The sequence below is a fragment of the Danio rerio genome, chromosome 13, assembly GCF_049306965.1.
Source record: "Danio rerio strain Tuebingen ecotype United States chromosome 13, GRCz12tu, whole genome shotgun sequence".
Taxonomy (NCBI): domain Eukaryota; kingdom Metazoa; phylum Chordata; class Actinopteri; order Cypriniformes; family Danionidae; genus Danio; species Danio rerio.
Window position 1 is genome coordinate 31070001 of NC_133188.1, and position 5000 is coordinate 31075000.

General features: G+C 45.0%; 11 non-coding genes across 11 annotated transcripts in view; all 11 read left to right on the forward strand.

Annotated features, from left to right (window-relative positions):
* Positions 1-605: 605 nt before the first annotated feature.
* trnap-agg (transfer RNA proline (anticodon AGG)) lies at positions 606-677 on the forward strand. The gene has a single exon. It is a non-coding gene; the product is annotated as a tRNA-Pro (tRNA).
* Positions 678-774: 97 nt separating this feature from the next.
* On the forward strand, positions 775-846 carry trnaq-uug (transfer RNA glutamine (anticodon UUG)). The gene has a single exon. It is a non-coding gene; the product is annotated as a tRNA-Gln (tRNA).
* Positions 847-1274: 428 nt separating this feature from the next.
* trnap-ugg (transfer RNA proline (anticodon UGG)) lies at positions 1275-1346 on the forward strand. Its single transcript has one exon. It is a non-coding gene; the product is annotated as a tRNA-Pro (tRNA).
* A 662-nt stretch (positions 1347-2008) lies between these two features.
* On the forward strand, positions 2009-2080 carry trnap-agg (transfer RNA proline (anticodon AGG)). Its single transcript has one exon. It is a non-coding gene; the product is annotated as a tRNA-Pro (tRNA).
* Positions 2081-2177: 97 nt separating this feature from the next.
* Positions 2178-2249, forward strand: trnaq-uug (transfer RNA glutamine (anticodon UUG)). The gene has a single exon. It is a non-coding gene; the product is annotated as a tRNA-Gln (tRNA).
* Positions 2250-2685: 436 nt separating this feature from the next.
* Positions 2686-2757, forward strand: trnap-ugg (transfer RNA proline (anticodon UGG)). The gene has a single exon. It is a non-coding gene; the product is annotated as a tRNA-Pro (tRNA).
* Positions 2758-3419: 662 nt separating this feature from the next.
* Positions 3420-3491, forward strand: trnap-agg (transfer RNA proline (anticodon AGG)). The gene has a single exon. It is a non-coding gene; the product is annotated as a tRNA-Pro (tRNA).
* Positions 3492-3588: 97 nt separating this feature from the next.
* trnaq-uug (transfer RNA glutamine (anticodon UUG)) lies at positions 3589-3660 on the forward strand. Its single transcript has one exon. It is a non-coding gene; the product is annotated as a tRNA-Gln (tRNA).
* A 428-nt stretch (positions 3661-4088) lies between these two features.
* On the forward strand, positions 4089-4160 carry trnap-ugg (transfer RNA proline (anticodon UGG)). The gene has a single exon. It is a non-coding gene; the product is annotated as a tRNA-Pro (tRNA).
* A 662-nt stretch (positions 4161-4822) lies between these two features.
* Positions 4823-4894, forward strand: trnap-agg (transfer RNA proline (anticodon AGG)). The gene has a single exon. It is a non-coding gene; the product is annotated as a tRNA-Pro (tRNA).
* Positions 4895-4991: 97 nt separating this feature from the next.
* Positions 4992-5000, forward strand: part of trnaq-uug (transfer RNA glutamine (anticodon UUG)) — a 72-nt gene continuing 63 nt past the window's right edge. The window contains exon 1 of the tRNA in view: positions 4992-5000. This exon is cut by the window's right edge and continues 63 nt beyond it. This is a non-coding gene — a tRNA (tRNA-Gln).

Genomic DNA, 5000 nt, shown 5'->3' on the forward strand with positions numbered 1-5000 from the left:
GAATTCCAGTTTGTCAGCAGTTAGTATAGCCACATATAACATTCCTTGTCTGGTCGACTAGGAGTATGATCTTCGCTTATGCCGTGAGAGCTCCCAGGTTCAAATTTTAGTTGAGCCCTTACAGATATCTTCTGTTTTGTAAGGGTATTGTGGCTTACACAGAGGCCTTTTTCTGAGAATGCCGGTTTGTCAGCAGTTAGTGTTGTTATGTAAAGTTGCTGTCTTGCAGTGGCCCTTGGGTCAAGTGGTATGATTCTGGCTTTGGGTGCGAGAGTCCAATCGTCCAAATCCCGGACGATCCCTCGCTGCTGTCTTGTGTTTTACAGGGCATAATAGCTTTCATAAAAATGTCTTTTGAATACTTTCACTTTGTCAGCAGATAGTATCGCCACATAATATATTCCTTGCATATTGGCTAGTGGCTTGCTGGTCTAGGAGTATGAATCTTGCTCATGCCGCGAGAGCTCCCAGGTTCAAATGAATGGGTAAGCCCTTACAGTTGTCTGGTATTTTGTAAGGGCGTCGTGGGTCACCCAGAGGCCTTTTTCAGAGAATGCTGGTTTGTCTGCCGAAAGTGTTGCCATGTGAAGCTGCTGTTTTTCACTGGCTCGTTGGTCTAGGGGTATGATTCTCGCTTAGGGTGCGAGAGGTCCCGGGTTCAAATCCCGGACGAGCCCTTGCAACTCTCTTTGGTTTTGAGGGACATCATGGCTTTCACAAAGGCCAGTTTCAACGCTAGTGTGCAAGCATTAGATGTCAACTGAGGAAGGTCTTGGTTCCGTGGTGTAATGGTTAGCACTCTGGACTTTGAATCCAGTGATCCGAGTTCAAATCTCGGTGGAACCTTTTCCTTCTTTCCTTACAGCTTCAAATCAGTGAAATAAATGAATGAGACCAATTTTAATCACACCAATTAGTGAGTGGTTGTGATACTAGGTGCTGACATAGCTATTTGATGCTATCACGATCCTCCTCCAACAACGACTTACATAATGTTATGTGTTTTTGCCATGCAGCTTAAATCTGTGAAATGGATAAGATCAATTTACCTCACTGAAGCTAGTGGACAAAAACTACAGCAATTTTAAGGTGACTCAACTTGTCGTTCTAGGGCTGCGAATCTTGTTTTGGGCAGGAGAAGCCCCAGGTCCATCTGACGCACAAGCCTGACTTCAACACTTGAGCTTCTGAAATTACGTTCTGACTCAATTTTTAAATAAAGAATTCTGACCATCTGCTGCTGCTGGTTCCATGTGAAAATGTCAAGCTTTAGTGGCTCGTTGGTCTAGGGGTATGATTCTTGCTTTGGGTGCGAGAGGTCCCGGGTTCAAATCCCGGACGAGCCCTTGCAGGTGTCATGTGTTTTACAGGGCAATATGGCTTTCATAAAACCTTCTTTCGAAGAATTCCAGTTTGTCAGCAGTTAGTATCGCCACATATAACATTCCTTGTCTGGTGGACTAGGAGTATGATCTTCGCTCATGCCGTGAGAGCTCCCAGGTTCAAATTTCAGTTGAGCCCTTACAGATATCTTCTGTTTTGTAAGGGTATTGTGGCTTACACAGAGGCCTTTTTCTGAGAATGCCGGTTTGTCAGCAGTTAGTGTTGTTATGTAAAGTTGCTGTCTTGCAGTGGCCCTTGGGTCAAGTGGTATGATTCTGGCTTTGGGTGCGAGAGTCCAATCGTCCAAATCCCGGACGATCCCTCGCTGCTGTCTTGTGTTTTACAGGGCATAATAGCTTTCATAAAAATGTCTTTTGAATACTTTCACTTTGTCAGCAGATAGTATCGCCACATAATATATTCCTTGCATATTGGCTAGTGGCTTGCTGGTCTAGGAGTATGAATCTTGCTCATGCCGCGAGAGCTCCCAGGTTCAAATGAATGGGTAAGCCCTTACAGTTGTCTGGTATTTTGTAAGGGCGTCGTGGGTCACCCAGAGGCCTTTTTCAGAGAATGCTGGTTTGTCTGCCGAAAGTGTTGCCATGTGAAGCTGCTGTTTTTCACTGGCTCGTTGGTCTAGGGGTATGATTCTCGCTTAGGGTGCGAGAGGTCCCGGGTTCAAATCCTGGATGAGCCCTTGCAACTCTCTTTGGTTTTGAGGGACATCATGGCTTTCACAAAGAACAGTTTCAACGCTAGTGTGCAAGCATTAGATGTCAACTGAGGAAGGTCTTGGTTCCATGGTGTAATGGTTAGCACTCTGGACTTTGAATCCAGTGATCCGAGTTCAAATCTCGGTGGAACCTTTTCCTTCTTTCCTTACAGCTTCAAATCAGTGAAATAAATGAATGAGACCAATTTTAATCACACCAATTAGTGAGTGGTTGTGATACTAGGTGCTGACATAGCTATTTGATGCTATCACGATCCTCCTCCAACAACGACTTACATAATGTTATGTTTTTTTGCCATGCAGCTTAAATCTGTGAAATGGATAAGATCAATTTACCTCACTGAAGCTAGTGGACAAAAACAACAGCAATTTTAAGGCAAACAAGTGACTCAACTTGTCGTTCTAGGGCTGCGAATCTTGTTTTGGGCAGGAGAAGCCCCGGGTCCATCTGACGCACAAGCCCGACTTCAACACTTGAGCTTCTGAAATTACGTTCTGACTCAATTTTTAAATAAAGAATTCTGACCATCTGCTGCTGCTGGTTCCATGTGAAAATGTCAAGCTTTAGTGGCTCGTTGGTCTAGGGGTATGATTCTCGCTTTGGGTGCGAGAGGTCCCGGGTTCAAATCCCGGACGAGCCCTTGCAGGTGTCATGTGTTTTACAGGGCAATATGGCTTTCATAAAACCTTCTTTCGAAGAATTCCAGTTTGTCAGCAGTTAGTATTGCCACATATAACATTCCTTGTCTGGTGGACTAGGAGTATGATCTTCGCTCATGCCGTGAGAGCTCCTAGGTTCAAATTTCAGTTGAGCCCTTACAGATATCTTCTGTTTTGTAAGGGTATTGTGGCTTACACAGAAGCCTTTTTCTGAGAATGCCGGTTTGTCAGCAGTTAGTGTTGTTATGTAAAGTTGCTGTCTTGCAGTGGCCCTTGGGTCAAGTGGTATGATTCTGGCTTTGGGTGCGAGAGTCCAATCGTCCAAATCCCGGACGATCCCTCGCTGCTGTCTTGTGTTTTACAGGGCATAATAGCTTTCATAAAAATGTCTTTTGAATACTTTCACTTTGTCAGCAGATAGTATCGCCACATAATATATTCCTTGCATATTGGCTAGTGGCTTGCTGGTCTAGGAGTATGAATCTTGCTCATGCCGCGAGAGCTCCCAGGTTCAAATGAATGGGTAAGCCCTTACAGTTGTCTGGTATTTTGTAAGGGCGTCGTGGGTCACCCAGAGGCCTTTTTCAGAGAATGCTGGTTTGTCTGCCGAAAGTGTTGCCATGTGAAGCTGCTGTTTTTCACTGGCTCGTTGGTGTAGGGGTATGATTCTCGCTTAGGGTGCGAGAGGTCCCGGGTTCAAATCCCGGACGAGCCCTTGCAACTCTCTTTGGTTTTGAGGGACATCATGGCTTTCACAAAGGCCAGTTTCAACGCTAGTGTGCAAGCATTAGATGTCAACTGAGGAAGGTCTTGGTTCCGTGGTGTAATGGTTAGCACTCTGGACTTTGAATCCAGTGATCCAAGTTCAAATCTCGGTGGAACCTTTTCCTTCTTTCCTTACAGCTTCAAATCAGTGAAATAAATGAATGAGACCAATTTTAATCACACCAATTAGTGAGTGGTTATGATACTAGGTGCTGACATAGCTATTTGATGCTATCACGATCCTCCTCCAACAACGACTTACATAATGTTATGTGTTTTTGCCATGCAGCTTAAATCTGTGAAATGGATAAGATCAATTTACCTCACTGAAGCTAGTGGACAAAAACAACAGCAATTTTAAGGTGACTCAACTTGTCGTTCTAGGGCTGCGAATCTTGTTTTGGGCAGGAGAAGCCCCGGGTCCATCTGACGCACAAGCCTGACTTCAACACTTGAGCTTCTGAAATTACGTTCTGACTCAATTTTTAAATAAAGAATTCTGACCATCTGCTGCTGCTGGTTCCATGTGAAAATGTCAAGCTTTAGTGGCTCGTTGGTCTAGGGGTATGATTCTCGCTTTGGGTGCGAGAGGTCCCGGGTTCAAATCCCGGACGAGCCCTTGCAGGTGTCATGTGTTTTACAGGGCAATATGGCTTTCATAAAACCTTCTTTCGAAGAATTCCAGTTTGTCAGCAGTTAGTATCGCCACATATAACATTCCTTGTCTGGTCGACTAGGAGTATGATCTTCGCTTATGCCGTGAGAGCTCCCAGGTTCAAATTTCAGTTGAGCCCTTACAGATATCTTCTGTTTTGTAAGGGTATTGTGGCTTACACAGAGGCCTTTTTCTGAGAATGCCGGTTTGTCAGCAGTTAGTGTTGTTATGTAAAGTTGCTGTCTTGCAGTGGCCCTTGGGTCAAGTGGTATGATTCTGGCTTTGGGTGCGAGAGTCCAATCGTCCAAATCCCGGACGATCCCTCGCTGCTGTCTTGTGTTTTACAGGGCATAATAGCTTTCATAAAAATGTCTTTTGAATACTTTCACTTTGTCAGCAGATAGTATCGCCACATAATATATTCCTTGCATATTGGCTAGTGGCTTGCTGGTCTAGGAGTATGAATCTTGCTCATGCCGCGAGAGCTCCCAGGTTCAAATGAATGGGTAAGCCCTTACAGTTGTCTGGTATTTTGTAAGGGCGTCGTGGGTCACCCAGAGGCCTTTTTCAGAGAATGCTGGTTTGTCTGCCGAAAGTGTTGCCATGTGAAACTGCTGTTTTTCACTGGCTCGTTGGTCTAGGGGTATGATTCTCGCTTAGGGTGCGAGAGGTCCCGGGTTCAAATCCCGGACGAGCCCTTGCAACTCTCTTTGGTTTTGAGGGACATCATGGCTTTCACAAAGGCCAGTTTCAACGCTAGTGTGCAAGCATTAGATGTCAACTGAGGAAGGTCTTGGTTACATG